This window comes from Myotis brandtii, unplaced genomic scaffold (genome assembly GCF_000412655.1).
Source record: "Myotis brandtii unplaced genomic scaffold, ASM41265v1 scaffold300, whole genome shotgun sequence".
In the NCBI taxonomy this organism is placed as follows: Eukaryota; Metazoa; Chordata; class Mammalia; order Chiroptera; family Vespertilionidae; genus Myotis; species Myotis brandtii.
This window is the reverse complement of record NW_005361459.1, coordinates 2462664-2479624: the sequence shown is the minus strand read 5'-3', so window position 1 is coordinate 2479624 and position 16961 is coordinate 2462664. Positions and strand designations below refer to the sequence as shown.

The window sequence follows — 16961 nt, the reverse complement described above, 5'->3', positions numbered from 1 at the left end:
CTTTCACAGGGGTCGCCTAAGACCATCGGAAAACACATATATAATTACATATTGTTTTTGTGATTAATCACTATGCTTTAATTATGTTCAATTTGTAACAATGAAAATACATCCTGCATATCAGATATTTACATTACGATTCATAACAGTAGCAAAATTACAGTTATGAAGTAACAATGAAAATAATTTTATGGTTGGGGGTCACCACAACATGAGGAACTGTATTAAAGGGTCGCAGCATTAGGAAGGTTGAGAACCACTGCTATATACCCTTGCTTGGTCCCATCTACTTGTGAATATAATTGACTTCAATTACCAATTATATGCCATGATCTTTCAAATCTCTATTATTTCCAATTACTGTCTCCGCTTGGGTGAACCTCGGGCACATTAAACTCAACATATCTAAAATCTAATACTACCTCACACATTCACTACACAGGTGGATGCTACCACTACCTAATTACTCAATCCAGAAAACTGGAAGGCATCCTTTCCTACTCCCTCTTTTATTCTTCAAATTCAATCAGTTCCCAGGCCCTATTGCTTCTAAATCCCAAATCTCTAGGATTTGTGCCTCCCTTTCCATCTCCTCCATTGCTGCTACTTCAGGCTTGATCGTTTCTCACCTAGATTTCCACTATACAACACAAATGCAGTTCTCTTTCTCCAATGAACACATCTGGCTCTGACTAGCTCTCCATACTACAGTCAAAATGACCTAAAATTCAAGTTTTATAAGGTCATGTTCTGCTTAAAACTCATCTAAAATCTTGTACCTTTGTAATTTATTTCCTGAATATCTAACCTACCTCATGATTCCCCATCAGCACCTCCCTAAAAACATCAGCCATGCAGAAGCACATGTCCATGCAAACATAGCTCCCTCAGTCCAAGAAAATGCTCTCACTCTCTTTGCTTGGTTAATTCCTAATCATCCTGACAATCCCTCTGAGAAAACCTTCTCTGGCTCAACTTGTCCATGTTAAATAACTCTCCATTCTGTTCCCACAGCACTGTGTTTTATCAAAGCACTCATCACAGCACCTGTTTACTTATCTAGCACTGATCATCCAAGTTAGTTTTTTGTTTTATTTGTTGACTTATGGGTATCTCCCACTAGAATATGCACTATTTGGAAGAAAGAAATGTATCTTATTAGACTTTATATGTACAATAACCACATATTTGCAAAATTGCCAAATTATATTCATAAGAAAGGCTTATTTGTTAAAAAATATATTGAATATGTAATTCTAAGAATAAAAATGATAAACAAATCATTAAATATCAATACCAGAGATAAGAAATGTTATGTTTCATAATGGAGATCTCAGATTTTATTTTCTTACAAATTATAAAAATCAAAAGGTCGACAGTGCAGAGCCTTCCATTTAAACAGCCAAATCTTGATCTGTTTGGGCCTGATAAACTCCACTGGCCTTTCCCTGATAACTCCGAGACCCCGTCCCACCACAAAGGTGTGCAAGCACCCAGTGGGTGGCAGCTGATTTGGTATACCCTGGCACATTTGCTGAATGGCCTCAGACCCAGCACTGGCACTGAGTTTGAACCTGTATTGATCTACTGAACACCACTCGCCCCTACCTAGTGACTCACTGAGAACCTACATCTTGCAAATGGAGTATTGCCTGGGGCTCTTTCAATGACAGCCTAACAGGCAGCAGGCAAACGCAAGTGGAGGTAGGTGTCAGTGTTCCTTAGGACTTTTGCTGACCTGCCCCCAGACCCAGTGCTGGTAAAAGCAAACCTTGGTGCACAGTTTGATCCTTCTTGTGCATACCCAGGCCCAGAAGAGGCAGCCCAAACTGTGGATCGCTTTGTAGCTCTAAACAGATTGCCCAGGGCCAGTCACAGGCAGCATCTGACATCGGCCTGCACTAGAGTACCTCCCAAGAGGCCTCAGAACCAACACCCAAGGATACGTTTATTAATTTTAGAGAGAAAAGTATCAGTGTGAGAGAGAAACATTGATTGGTTGCCTCCCGTACGCACCCCAACCAGGGATTGAACCCACAAGTTGGGTATGTGCCCTGACCAGAATCGAATCCATAACCTTATAGTGTACAGGACAACGCTCCAACCAATTGAGTCACCCAGCCAGGTCTGTCCTTGTACATTTAAATGTAAGTAGAATAGCTATATCTATTAGTAAAAGTTATTATAATGTAAGGGAAAAGCAGTATTACATATGGACCCCATATAGATAATTTTAAAGTGTACAACTTTAAAATACTAGTTTTAGTTTCTGTGGAAGAGATCAAACGTACTAGAGGTTTAAGTCTATAATAACAGTCCATGAATCCATCTGAACTCTCCCTATGAGAAGCTCAAAGAATTCTAAGTATATATATGAGTTACCACAGCCCCATGACTACATCCCACAGATCTACTGAACAGAAATGTTCCTAAGGACTAGAACTTAGCTGTGTGTTTTTTGCTTTTTTTTTTGCGGGGGGGGGAGGGGGGGAGTCTACCTATAAGCTTGAACTCTGGTGATCTCCTCCATCAGTTTTATCCCATTTCGTTTATGTTTCCCTTCCCTACATATGCCAGCTAAAGTGGTTTGAGGCCTTCAGCACCCACTATTTTACAGGCCACTTATCTCAGGAAATTTTCCCTAATGTCCATTGAGGATGTGATTGCAAAATTATGTGTTCCTTTTAGGGAAGCCCTAATATGCCCATTCTGTGGCTGCCTTCTAAGCATCTATGCCAATGTAAGTCTCTCATGGGACTGCATCTCCTGTTCCATTCCTTAGTCTTCTGAATACAGTGATGTACCCACAGCAACAAACAGCAAGTCATTTGGTGAAGATAACACTTCCCTTCAAATTCCCAAAATTTCCAAAACTCATTAAATGACTAAAAAGCCATTTTGAATCCATAAGTTTAGATGTGCTTATTTTTGCAATTTGCTCAGTGTTAACAATGATATTATACTGATAAGTTAGCAGGTATTAAAAATATTAAGTAACTGTTCCTGATTTGTTTTGCCTTTAACAGTGGAGAGTGCTAAGAAGTTTGGAATACCAAGCACATGACAACACATATTCAAGAAATCAATTTTATCTCCTGTCACTTAAAAGTAATTTTCTAGAGTTATTGGTTTCTTCTAATGAGAGAGATGATCTTTCTCAGGGTGAGCATGTAAGGTTAGTGATGGCTAGGAGCAGTGACTAAATTAGATGGTTTCAAATCCTTAACAAGAAGTGTCTACCACTTCCCAATATAAGGCAATTATGCATTTAGTTACATCGGGGTCCTTCTAAAAGAGGTGATCCCTGTAGACACACAGAAATTGGTATTATATATTGGTTTGAACAATGACTATGGAATTTCATGGAATGAAAACATTCATCATCAAACTCATATAAACAGAAAGGAGAATAGTGGTTACCAGGGCCAGAGGGAGTGAAGAATGGAGAGTTACCGCTCAATGGATACTGAGTTTGAGATAAGAAAAAAGTTCTGAGAATGGAGAGTAAAGATGGTAGTACAACAATGTAAATGTCCTAATACCACTAAACTATACACTTAAAAATGGTTAAAATGGTAAATTTTATAAGTATATTTTAGCACAATTTTAAAAATTCATCATGAAACATAACTTTTAAACATTTCTAGACAATGTTCTAGAAACGGATTTTAGTGAATTTTGCAGCTGTCTCATTAAACCTGAAATACCAAGCAAAGCATTTAACTGACACACAAATCTATTCCAATGAGGAATTTAGACAACGGTCTATATATTTTTATAGGCAGTTCTTCTCCCTCTAAGTTACCTGCCTTTTGGTCATTTCATTTCTTGAAGCACCAATTTCTGTGAGGGCAGGTATAGAAAGAGCAATTAATTTTGTAACTACTTAGCAGAGGAAAATGGACTTACATGAGGTTTCTGAATTACTAAATTTTAGCTAGCTGTGTTTTTCCATGCCACTATTAACATGGGTAATGAACACATTTTCATCACAAGTCAAGCAGTTTCCATTTGAAGGCAGGTTGTCATTATTCCTGCCCAAGAAAACAAGTCATACAGACTTCCAGAAGCAACATACAGGGGCTGGGCTGGCAGCAAACTGGGCAGATAATCCTTTTCCTAGAACATGCAGTGGGCACCACTGCCCCAGCTACTGCCCCAGACAGCTTACAGGTGAGGGACTGAAAACATCCCAGCCTTCAAAAGACAGGACGAGGGGAAACTCCAAACACAGAACTCCCTCAGTGCCTCTGCAACTCAGGAACTCTTGATCGCCTTTGCCAGCAATGTATCCCATTTATATATACCTTGGCATTCTACTGTGTTTTCATCTTCTTCACATAGCCTTTTCCACACCAGCTGCTTTCTAATAGCAGGTTTCTGGTTGTGTTCATTACAGCTCAGTTTCCCTTTCTAGGAGCTACACAAAGCAACTGAAGGACACACCCCAAAACCCCTGAACAGAGCTGAGACAGGAGGGCCGTGAGCTAGTGTTAGGACATTTGTCCTCTGGTGCACACACAGCCTCCTAAGGGTGGCTGGAAGACATCATCTATCTTCCTCTCCTTAGTGGGAGCCAAACCATGTAATTTCCATCCTGCTCCATCTCTTTCAAAGAGAGAAAAATAGAACCTCTGCTGCTGGAAAGAGCTGAAATGCTTGGTAATGAAAAAAGGCTGCATTCCCATACCAAGTTAATTAAGAGTCAAATGTGAAAATTATGCTTCTCACGTCAGGTTTTGGTTGTTTAGTCTTAATGAGAAAAAAAAAAAGCCCAGTGAGGTTGAGTAGTTATGGAAGATAATGTTAAGAAATTTATTTTAAATCCACACATCATAACAACCACTGGGTAGAGACATTTCTGCCCAAACATATTTCACTAATTAAACTAAACTTCTTTCAAATCAAGTATGCCATTAATACTATCACTTTTGGTAAATTACCTTATAAAAATGCTTCATTTTACTATATTTTGAAGAAAGCAGAAGCCTCTGGTATTAGAGTTTAGTCTTAATGAGACAAAACAAAAATTAAAAAAGAAAAAAAAATTAAAGCCTATGTTCCTTCAGACCTAGTTCATTGATGGCAATAATACCAAGCCCTCTGTGCACACCCTCTTTTTCTCAGAAAATGAACGCAGAGTATCTTAGCTCAAGTAGCTATAAAAAAAATACCATAGAGTTGGTGGCTTATAAATAAACATTTACCGTCCACATTCTGGAGGCTGGAAAGTCCAAAATCAAAGTGCTGTCAGATTCGGTGCCAGGTGAGAACCCACTTCCTGCTTCACAGACAGCAGTCTTTACACTGTGTCCTCACATGGTGAAAGAGAGGAGAAAGCCTCCTGGTTCATAGACTGCAGTTTTCAAACTGTGTCCTGACATGGTGAAAGGGAGAAGAAAGCTCCCAGTGTCCCTTTTATGAGTACACTAATCCTATTCATGAGGGCCCCATCCTCATAACCTAATCACTTCCCTATCCAGTGGTCAGCAAACTCATTAGTCAACAGAGCCAAATATCAACAGTACAACGATTGAAGTTTCTTTTGAGAGCCAAATTTTTTAAACTTAAACTATATAGGTAGGTACATTGTTATTAACTTAATTTGGGTACTCCTAAGGCTTAGGAAGAGCCACACTCAAGGGGCCAAAGAGCCGCATGTGGCTCTCGAGCCGCAGTTTGCCGACCACGGCATACCATCACATTGGAGGTTAGGATCTAAACATGTGAATTTCCCAGGGAGGGAGATTGGGGGCAACAAACATTCAATTTATGACACAGAGTAATGAGAATATGTTCTTAATCTTCACACTGTCCCTAGAGGTAAAGGGAGCATAGATTATTTAGGTTCTGTTTTGGCTAAAGAGAGTTAAGTAGAAAAGGTAATCTGATCACAGATCACAGAGGCTGGGGTGGAGCCCTGATGAACTCTGACCTTCTGGTGCTGTGTTCAGTACTTCACTCGTTTCAGGATCATACTGTAAGAGTTGAAAAATATCAACAATCAATGGCTTTATTTGAAGTTATAATTTAGATTAATTATTGATAAAGTATAACTTTAAGAAGAAAATATTTTAAAAGAATAAGGTTTTAAGCCAAATAGAGCAGGTTATAAGATACCAACTCACAAGTACCCACTCTATTCAATACTTTCCCTTAAAAGAATAAGGTTTTAAGCCAAATAGAGCAGGTTATAAGATACCAACTCACAAGTACCCACTCTATTCAATACTTCCCTCATTTATTATGTGGAGATATCCACAATGAGCTAGGCAGATAAATATATCTTAAAATGAGAGGTCCAAGAATGAAAATTGACAATGTATGTTGGGATTTTATTGAAAAAAATATTTGAATAAAGCTGAGCAAGGAAAAACACCAATATGCTTCCACATTCTGAATAAATTACAACACACAAAGAGTCAATAAAAACAGAAGTCCATAAATATCTTCGTTGTTACAAATAAAAAAATAGTATTTACAACATACATACACACACACACACACACACACACACACACACACAATTTGGAATCAGTATCCATTTTCTTTTCCTCAAAAAAGTAATTGAAAAGTACAGTCATTCTAAAACCTCTGGGTCAATTCAGTCTTAAAAGCAAATTATTTTGCAATTCTAAGCTGCCACTTTAGTTAATGTTTTAGTTTAAGCCTTTCAAAGAGTCAAATATCTGCATGTGACAGGTACCATTTAATGTGACAAAGATATTGGGAACCAGCCCCTGCCTACAAATGCAAAAAGCTTTAAGTAACATTAAATTAAACCCAGTACCTGTGCATTTATCCTTATCTGCAATCACCATTTCATCAATGAATATGGAAAAGTAAAGTTAACTACAGAGTAGGTTCTGTATGAATTAGGCTTAAATTTCTCCTCATCACACCGTATTGAGGTTGACTCAGGAGTGTACTGAGCCTGCATTTGAGAAGCACAGGCACATTTTATTTGAAGGTATCAGAATAATGTGTATTTGTTCCTATACTGCCTGATTTATAGAGACAGGATAGATAGGCAGAGATCTTCCCGGGTTGGCCCAATCCCATGGGGAGTGCCTGGACAAACAAACACCTCCTGCTCCCGATTTAAGCCTTTTCTGCTCCACCAGCCAGTCACTCGATTACATTTGACCTGCGTGCCCCACTTCAAATCTCCTAAAAACAGCCTGTTTGGTTTTTTGTGAGTCTTTGTTTTAAAATTTGTACACATGGGCCTGTGGTTATTTGGGAGAATAAAGTCACTCTGATCTAGAGAGCAGCTTGAATTCTGGAATACTAGTTTAAAAGAAATGAAACTGATTTGCAAATATTTCTTGTGCATTTAGAAGAGTGCTGGGAACAGAAAAGAGTAAGGAAAAGTCTTTGCCTTCAAAAGATTTCAGAAGGCCAACCTTGCAAGATCCCAAAATTACCTAAAGGCAATTACTGTGCCTTTATCAGTCACACATCTTTTTTTTAAATATATTTTTATTTATTTCAGAGAGGAAGGAAGAGGAAGAGATAACCATCGATGATGAGGGAGAATCACTTGATTGTCTGCCTCCTGCACGCCCCACAACTCAGGCATGTGCCCTGACCAGTAATCAAACCGAGTCAGTCACAGATCTTGGAGGCAGCAATAGTGCCAGTGGTTCTCCATCATGAACACCAGAATTACCTGAGAAGCTATTAAAAATATTTGTGTCAAGGTACCACCATCAGAGAATTGTATTTGATTGCTGGGAAAGAGCCCTGACATTAGTAGTTGCATAAGCTCCCAGTGATTCTAATGTGCAGCCATAATCAAAACCTACTGCTCTGGACAGTGCAGAAATTCATACCACTGCTAAGGCTAAGAGTTCTCAAACTGGTTCTAAAACTGTCAAGGGCTGTTCAAATCAGCCTTGGATTTCATAAAATAGCTGGCATTCTACCCATACATTTTTTTTCTTTATGTTCCAAATATTATTTATATCATCTGGACTTCAACTAACATGTAACCCTGAGGAGGCTATAAGAACCTTTAGATAACCATTTTATAAATTACCTAGATTGTCCCATAAAATCACTTTTATTACAAACTAGTGGCCCTGCGCACGAATCCATGCGCAAGTAGCTCTCTGCCGCTTGCCTCAGCTGACTGCCCTGCCCACCACTGCTTGTAGCTCTCCGAAGCACTTAGCTCACTGCCCCACCCTCCTGTGGTTCGGTCTTTATGTGAAGGCGTCCCAGACCAATTTGAATTTTACCCTATTATAAGTATAGATACTTCCTCATATGAAAATCTCATTTGTACTTAATAACTGAATTATTCAAAATGTTACTTAATAAAAACATGATTTTGCAAAAATAGAAAAATGAAATACTGACCATTTTCAAGACTCCTGAAATTATCCTCATACCTTTCATGAAAGTTTTGCTAATACAAGCTCTGATAAGATAAATGCAGGCCTGTGTATATGCAAAACTAGGTTTTGTTTTATAGATTTGCTGTTAGGGTTTGAAATAGTAAGGCACATATGTCACAAAAGACTGGTTAAATGGGATAGCAAGAAGTCTTGGTGTAACATTAACTGTCACATATTTCACGATTATAGGTAGGATCAATTCTAAAATCTGCTTAAGGGAGGAAAAGTTCAAGTACAGGACTTATTTTCCCTTAAGTGAAGGTTCTCCCTTGTAAAAGGGGCTTACCAAGGGAAACTATGAACACATCTAGCACAAAATCATCTGAGTTGTTCCTGGAGGATCTGGATATGCAGATGTGAGGTGACAATTATTCTTCCTCATGGTATTTACATCATCAAACTAAAGTTAGGGCCTCCCCATAGCAATGCTGATAATAGCACACACCTGAACAAGCTCAGAAAACATGAATGGATACCTTCTGCTATTTTAGTCAGCTATCTGATTTGGGCCTAATGACAATGGTCCTCTATCCTGCTGGCACATTTGAAACTGATAGAGTTGGCAGTTAGGCAATGAACAGAGCAGGAACGACAGGCCCAGTATGAAATGTCACCAGGACAGAAAGGCCTGGGTGCCTAGCAATAGCCAAAACTAGAGAAAGCAACTGTTATAGGCTAGGACCTTATCCCTAGGGTAACGTTCCCTCCCTTAGCATGTAGCTAGTAATTTAGACCTCCTTAGAGGAGGAACAGGAGGGGGGGGGGGGGCAGAGAATAGCCTCATATGACTCCCATACAAACCCTAAACACCCTCCCTTAAGCATTAAGCCCTCAGGATAATGAAGTTCTGACCCCATCAAATAATCTTAGGAACAAATCCTAGGATCTGTTCACCACAGAAATAGAGTTTTGGTCACACCAAAGATAACATCTAGGCCTCAGTTGTGTTTCAGTTTCAGGCCCAGAAAAGCAGAAAAACCAGACAAAATGATAGCAAATTGATATAGAAACCAGAAGCAATGACTAATGACCCCCTACCCCAGTGCCAAACAATTAATAGAGACATGACCCTGAAAGGACACACCTGGAAAGCTGATGAATGTTCTATTCAGATCCTCCCCTGAGGCAAGGGACCCAGTGTGCACATGCTCGCTCTCGTGCGCTCTCTCTCTCTCTAGAGCCATGGTCAGCAAACCGAGGCTCACGAGCCACATGCGGCTCTTTGGCCCCTTGAGTGTGGGTCTTCCACAAAATACCGCCACACGGTTTGCCGAGCTGCAAGTTTGCCGACACTGCTCTAGAGCACACCCACAACTCCCTTCTCAAGCACATACCTTTGCTTTCTTTCTCCTAAGCTCCAAGGGTCCTTCTTTTGCTTCTGTAACTTGTTTCCTGAGTCCACGCAGCCCAGCTGGTTCACTTCTTCTGTGACTTTCTAAATAAACTTCTTGTAGTAGGGTCTTTGGCTCTGAATTCTTTTTTAGGTGAACTGAAGAACCGAGGTCTAACACCACCACTAACAAAAACCCTGAGACTTTTTAACGATGTTATTGCTGGACCCCATGCCCAGAGTTTATGATTGACTTGATATGAGTGAAACTAGAATATTGGTGTGTTTTTTTAAGGTTCTTAGGTATGTCCTAGCTAGTGTGGCTCAGTTGATTGGTGCATCATCCTGTACACCAACGGGTCATGGGTTCGATTCCTGGTCAGGGCATAAAACCAGGTTGCAGGTTTGATCCCCAGTTAGGGTACATGTGAGAGGCAGCTGATCAATGTTTCTCTCTCACATCAATGTTTCTCTCTCTCTCTCTCTCTCTCTCTCTCTCTCTTTCTCTAAAAAAATATATGTATAGCCTGGCTCGCATGGCTCAGTGATTGAGTGTTGACCTATAAACCAGGAAGTCACGGTTCAATTCCCAGTCAGGGCATATGCCCGGGTTGCAGGCTTGATTCCCAGTGTGGGGCATGCAGAGGCAGCCAATCAATGATTCTCTCTCATCATTGATGTTTCTATCTCTCTCTCCCTCTCCCTTCCTCTCTGAAATCATTAAAAAATATATAAATATGTATATGTATATGTAAAATAAAGGTTTTTAGTTGTGATGAAGGGACCTGTTCCTGAATAAGATGAAGCTAATGCTGTTAGGAAGGAGCCTACGGAGTACTGGAGATGGCTGCACACAAAACAAGCCCACCATAGAGACTTCAGAATATTATTTTTGTTTCAAGAAAAGTGTTTCTAAAGCCAACAGACACACTGGAGCCAAGTCCGCTTTATGACCTCAGATGGCTCTGCCCCTTCCACCCAATCACTATGGACACTTGACTAGGGAGATGCCTACATTCCATGTTCCACATTGCAAGCTGTGAAAGAGAGTAGAACAGGCTCCAACCAGTTCTAACCCAGTGGAGAAGGGAGAGTGAAGGAATCCTGGAGCATCTCCCTGTGCTGACCTGGCTCAGGAGCCCACCTGGAAGCCCACCCAAGATGGTAATGGGGATCTGGCAGTGTGAGGAGCAGGACTGCCAGTGGCCAAGAGGATGAGCTTAGGGCAGTGATGGCGAACCTTTTGAGCTCGGCGTGTCAGCATTTTGAAAAACCCTAACTTAACTCTGGTGCCGTGTCACATACAGAAATTTTCTGATATTTGCAACCATAGTAAAACAAAGACTTATGTTTTTGATATTTATTTTATATATTTAAATGCCATTTAACAAAAAAAAATCAACCAAAAAAATAAATTCATAGGTTCTCCATCACTGGCTTAGGGAAGTTCGCGTGTCACCTCTGACACACGTGTCATAGCTTCTCCATCACTGGCTTAGGGTAATGGAAATGGACCTGGGAAGCCTGGTGACCTGAGAGCCCTGTAGCTAGGCTCCTGCAGCAGGAAAAGGCCATGCAGTTCACTTTCAGCACCCACAAAGAGGAAACCAAAGCCACCAGGACCACCAGTGCTGTACCATCCAGGACTGCAGTGCTGCTGAGGCCCAGAGCGCCATCCAGGACTGAAATGACACGTAAAGGCCACCTGGACAATACATAGGTGATATGGGACTCACAGGGGTCCTGATGTTGGAGACTCGGGATGACCGCAAACTCCAGGAACCAGGAATGCTTGCCACGAAGGAAGACTCCAGTACTCCCCCTGTATTGTATTTTCATTTTATAAGTAATTTTTTGAAGCCAGAGAAGCCAACAAAGGCAGCAATGGGGCTTATAGAAATAACAGTGGAAATGATGAAGCTGAACCAGCAAATAAACTCAAATCCAGTAAAAAGTGGTAGAAACCGGGCTGTTAGTGAACAAGTTATCTGTCTAGGCTGAGACTAATTTTATGCTGGCAAACCTGACAAACAAAACTAAGAAGTATAGAAAGTAAATTGAAAATCAGTGGAACAACTATGTACAAAAAAGTAGTGAGATCCTATAAACGAGACAAGAATTAGTCTCCCAGTATGTGAAACAAACTTCAGAGCTGAAAACAACACAGCCCTTGGCAAAGGAAAAGCTAGAATCTGATTTGAAGCAGCAGTTGGGAGGCAGTGAGGGGACATTTTACTGGTAAAGGAGAAACAGTACAGAGAATTGCAGACTTTACATGATGCTAAACAAAGCCCGAGTTGAGACAGCTGCAAAGTCCCATGCTTGTTACCTACAGAAAAGAGCTTTACTGGACAAGCAACTGAATAAGCCAGCCAGGAGCATGTCCGGAAAGAGGGAAGCTAAAAAGGAAGCCCCAGGCCTTGTAGGTGGCAGTAGAGAGGCATGCTTCTGAGCTGCACCACCTCCAGAGAGCCAGGAGTTACATAAAGAGTTAGTGCAGCAATCTTAGCAGTGTCCGGAGGAAAAGACCCCTGCCCCAAAGCTAGCTAAAAATTCAGAAGCAGCAGCTGCAGCACGAACAGTTGTCTATGGAGTGCTTATTCCCAGAGAGGCAAGGACTTCAACAGGGTGCTCCAAAGAACAGAAGGTCTTCCCTAGCAACTGAATCAATCCACAATAATCTCTAAACTATCACTGATTCAATAAGAACTGGAGCAAGTATTCTTAGGTGCTGCATAAACCTGGTTTAGGCGGCTTTGGGATCTCATTGCTACTGTAAAATATCCATCATGACATGTTAGTATGAAGGATATGGTACTTTTTTTCCAGACAAACTACAAAATATTTGTGTAACTAGCTTCCCCTAATTAGGTTTCTTTTAATTCGCTCTTTGGTAAACAAGGTGTCCCTCAATCCTCCAGATAACCTAACACCATTTGCCAAACACTCATATATGAGAAAACCACCTTGGGGAAGTGAGAAGAAAACAATTGTGTGATTCATTTCATCTAGTTGAGTCAGATTTCTTTATAGAAAAAGCACCCTTAAGGATAGCATCTCAGATTGACTTCATATAGTGCTTTCTGGTCTGTAAATGACCAGTATCAGTTTATTCTCATTTCTTTTGGGCAATTCAAAACACAAAGACAAATTGTTTTTCTGCCTTTTTTTTTTTTTTGAAAGTTTGTGCCAGTGGCCAGGTAACTTCTTCTATAGTTTGCTCATGAGTGAGAAGGTACTCTAATAACAGCAAGATCAATAAATGCTAGGTAGAATGACCTTATGTCTGATGTAGGCCTCACAATTACAGCTTTCAGTAAATTGAGAAGGGAAGACAGAGGGGACATATACTACGTCAACTCTTTTGAAAATGTTTCCTATGAAGTAATAACTCTAGAATCAATGAGGTGGCTAAATGCCTCTGCATGTTTTAGAAAAATGTATCAAAAGAAAGTTTTTAAATATCTGGACAGCTTTTTAAAGAGTCTTGTGCCATCTATTTCCTTAACAACATCCTAAATTGTAAGATGCCAAGATTACATAAATATAGTATTTTAGTTTTAGGTCCCGAAATTATATATTTTTTAAATATATTTTATTGATTTTTTACAGAGAGGAAGGGAGAGGGATAGAGAGTTAGAAACATCAATGAGAGAGAAACATCGATCAACTGCCTCCTGCACACTCCCTACTGGGGATGTGCCCGCAACCAAGGTACATGCCCTTGACTGGAATCGAACCTGGGACCCCTGAGTCTGCAGGCTGACACTCTATCCACTGAGCCAAACCGGTTAGGGCCCCAATTATATTTTTGAACTACATGTGCACTTAATAGTAAATGAAATGCTTTTTGTAATTAATATGTGCCATATATTTATGCCTATTTAATAGAGCTGGGAATAGTATTTTAAATTAGTATAGGCTTTTAGAGTAGGTTGTTTTTTATGTGTGGTGTTTTGTTTTGCTTTGCTTTAATGACATATTTTGATGGTTAGACCAATGATTTATTTGCTGACTTCTAGTACAGAAATATAACCCCATATCTTAGCATTGCTTTTCTATGAAAAAATATAATCAACTGTATGTTTTCCAGAAATTGTAATAAAAAACTTGAAAATAATTTTCTTGAATTTTATTTTATTGATATGTAAAGTGAATTCCTTTAAATTGCATTACAAAAAGGACTGTCCCTCAATGTGCTTTTAACTTGTAGCTTTAAATTTTTTTCTGTTAAATATGTAGTTTCTTTATTAAACAAGCATTTTGTTATTAAGAATTAAAACCTATCTGGATTTAAAAATAAACATATAAGTAAGGAAAAAGGTTCTCAGGTGTGTAATGTAAGGCCAGAGTAGAGAACCAATGGGCTAATATGATCCTAGAACAAATAAAGCGCAACAAGTTCAGACAAAGACAGGTATGATCTTTGAGCTTACTTACACAACTCAAATCCTGGTCTCTCCTCTAGACAAGAAGGGAAGGTGGCTTGTGAAACAGGGAGGAGCTTGAGCTCACAATCAGACAAGACTTCAAATCTCAGCTCCATTAACTAGCTGTGTATCCTTAGCCCATTTGTGAAAGTTCTTTCAGCCTGTTTCCCCAGATTAAAAATGGTACTAATTATATCTCATCGGGGTTTTACCAAGACTAATATGAATGAGATGTAAAACAACTAGTACAATTTTGGTTTCATCCCATTTGTCAGCAGAGTCCAGGGTTGTTGGGCACCTACACTGGGGGTTCCAGATACCTTTCTCAAAGTTCTCATAAAAACTGAAAGTGGGAATGTAGGTAAAGTACATAGCACAAAATAGTTTTATTTCCCTTGCTCTGCCTATATTTTGATTTCTGTTTCTAATCAATTATGCTTCTGAAATATTTCCTCTTCATAAAGCAAATAACTCTCAAACTCAGAGAACAAAAATTCACAGACAACCCAATGAAAATATACTAGAGAGAGTGATGTCAGCAGCATGGCCATGTTAGCTGACCTCCAAGTCTCTCCCCGTGCAATTACAACAAGTTGGACAGTTATAATTCAACAAAGGAAATCCCAGCTCAACACATAAACACATCTGAGAGATCCACACACTGAGACACCTAAATGTGGACACATCAGAGCAAGTGGGGTAGGCAGGATGGAGTAAAGACAGAGACAAAGGCCACAAACAGTCCATCTCTTGCCTCCCAGCAGATGCAACAGCAGTGAAGGGCTCCAGGGAAACTCCACTGAACAAACTGAAAGGGCAGAAACAGCAACTGAGCCTTGGTGGCTGGCATATATTGAGGCTGGGTCCAGGGTCAGAGATAGAGACAGAGAAGCACTGCAAAGGGTCACAGCATTCAATAGCCCGCCAGCACCAGACAAATGATTCTGCAGATGTGGGAACCTGTCCACCCAATCCCCTGTGTGGCCAGTCGGCAGTAAAAATCATCACTCTGCCAATAGTAAAAGAACTGAAAAAAACAAAAAAACTTTCCAGGCTAACTCCACAGGAGAGAACAGAACCCCAAACACATGAGCCCACTCCCCCGGAACTCCTAGCCTACCCCTCCCCCACCTATCATAGAGGAGCCTGGTAAAGGAAGCTGGGTCAACTCCAATGGAGTTGCTCTACTGACAGCTTCTACCTACAGGAAAGTGGCATAAGCAACACAGTGGCCACAACAACCACGCCCTGCAATAATCCAGAGGAGTGGTGCCCCAAGACAAAGGCCAGCAGGTCATAAAGGGGACCCCCACCTCTTCAGGGAATATGGGATGCTTTCCATGGCCAAGACTACATGCCCCACAGAGATCCCAGAAGCCCCAGTAGTGTAGGTAGGAGAAAAATAAAAACTTGAGCTTCAGCACCACCTACTGGAAAACAAAAGAAAGACCTCTATTATCAACCTGCTAAACAGTGATGAGTCAAATACTTCATTACCACAAACACCCAGGCAGAAAAATAATTCATCAAGCACAATAAATAACGAAAGTAACAAGGGAATTCAGAAAGAAAATTTAAAAATCTCGAGAACAAACTTAAAGACATGGATGACTGTGATTTAAACGACAGGGAATTTAAGATTGCAGTTCTTAAACAAACAAAAAACTAAACAAGATACAAGAAAACTCAGAAAAGCTAATTGAATTCAATTAGCTCAGTAATAAAATCAACAAATAAGTATTTCAGAAAAAGATTAAAACTGTAAAAAATAACCAAAGAGAAATTCTGGAGCTAGAGACTCAATAAATGAGATGGTAACCAGAGCAGACCAGATGGCAGAAAGATTCATGCACCGGGCCTCTAGTAAGCTAATAAAACACCTAGTTATCTAAATCCAAAAGGCCTTCTCCATGGCACATTGTATTAAAACTGTCAGAACTTAATGACAAAGAAAAATTATCAAGGCAAACAGGGAGAAGAAGATGATAACCTAAAAAAGAAACCCCATTAGATTCTCATGGAATTTTTCAGTGGGAACACTACAAGGTAAAAAAGTGTGAAATCAGATATTTGAATTATTAAAAAATAAAAATCATCAGCCAAGAAATATATACCTAGAAATTATCCTTTAAATATGAAGGAGAAATAAAGGCTTTCCCAGATATACAGAAGCTGAAGGAATTTACCAACACAAGACTGCAAGACAAAAAATACTGAAAAGTGCTCTTCTACATGAAATAATAGGGCAATAGGACACAAAACTGTAAGTAGACTAACCAAAAGAAGCAAGAAATTACAATCTCTGTTCAGAATATTAAACACTTAAATATAACAAAGATTAAAGGAGGTAAAAGTTTTAAGAAATAAAAAAAAAAGCCCAGTTGGCGTGGCTCAGTGGTTGAACATCGACCTCTGAACCAGGAGGTCACAGTTTGATTCCTGGTTAGGGCACATGCCAAGGTTACGGGCTTGATCCCCAGTGTGAGGTGTGTAGGAGACAGCTGATCACTGATTCTCTCTCATCTCTCTCTCTTGATGTTTCTCTCTCTCTCTTTCTATCTCCGGATCCCCAGTGTGAGGTGTGTAGGAGACAGCTGATCACTGATTCTCATCTCTCTCTCGATGTTTCTCTCTCTCTCTTTCTCTCTCCCCCCCCTTCATCTCTGAAATCAATCATCCTATCTAATAGAGAAACATGGTAATTAACTGTAACTTCGCTACCCTTCTCATTGGCTAATCAGCGAGATATGCAAATTAACTGCCAGCCAAGATGGCGGCCGGCAGCCAGGCAGCTGAAGC

General features: G+C 40.0%; 1 protein-coding gene across 2 annotated transcripts in view; it reads right to left on the bottom strand.

The window, feature by feature from the left end:
- The window catches only part of FARS2 (phenylalanyl-tRNA synthetase 2, mitochondrial), a 570273-nt gene that overhangs the window by 513867 nt on the left and 39445 nt on the right, over nucleotides 1-16961 (bottom strand). The window contains exon 1 of one of the 2 annotated variants that reach the window (XM_014542407.1): nucleotides 15521-15592. The exons of the other annotated variant lie outside the window; for it this stretch is intronic. The gene's annotated coding sequence lies outside the window, so the exon portion shown is untranslated. Of the gene's footprint in view, nucleotides 1-15520; nucleotides 15593-16961 lie in introns of those variants that run through there. 2 annotated transcript variants of the gene reach the window in all.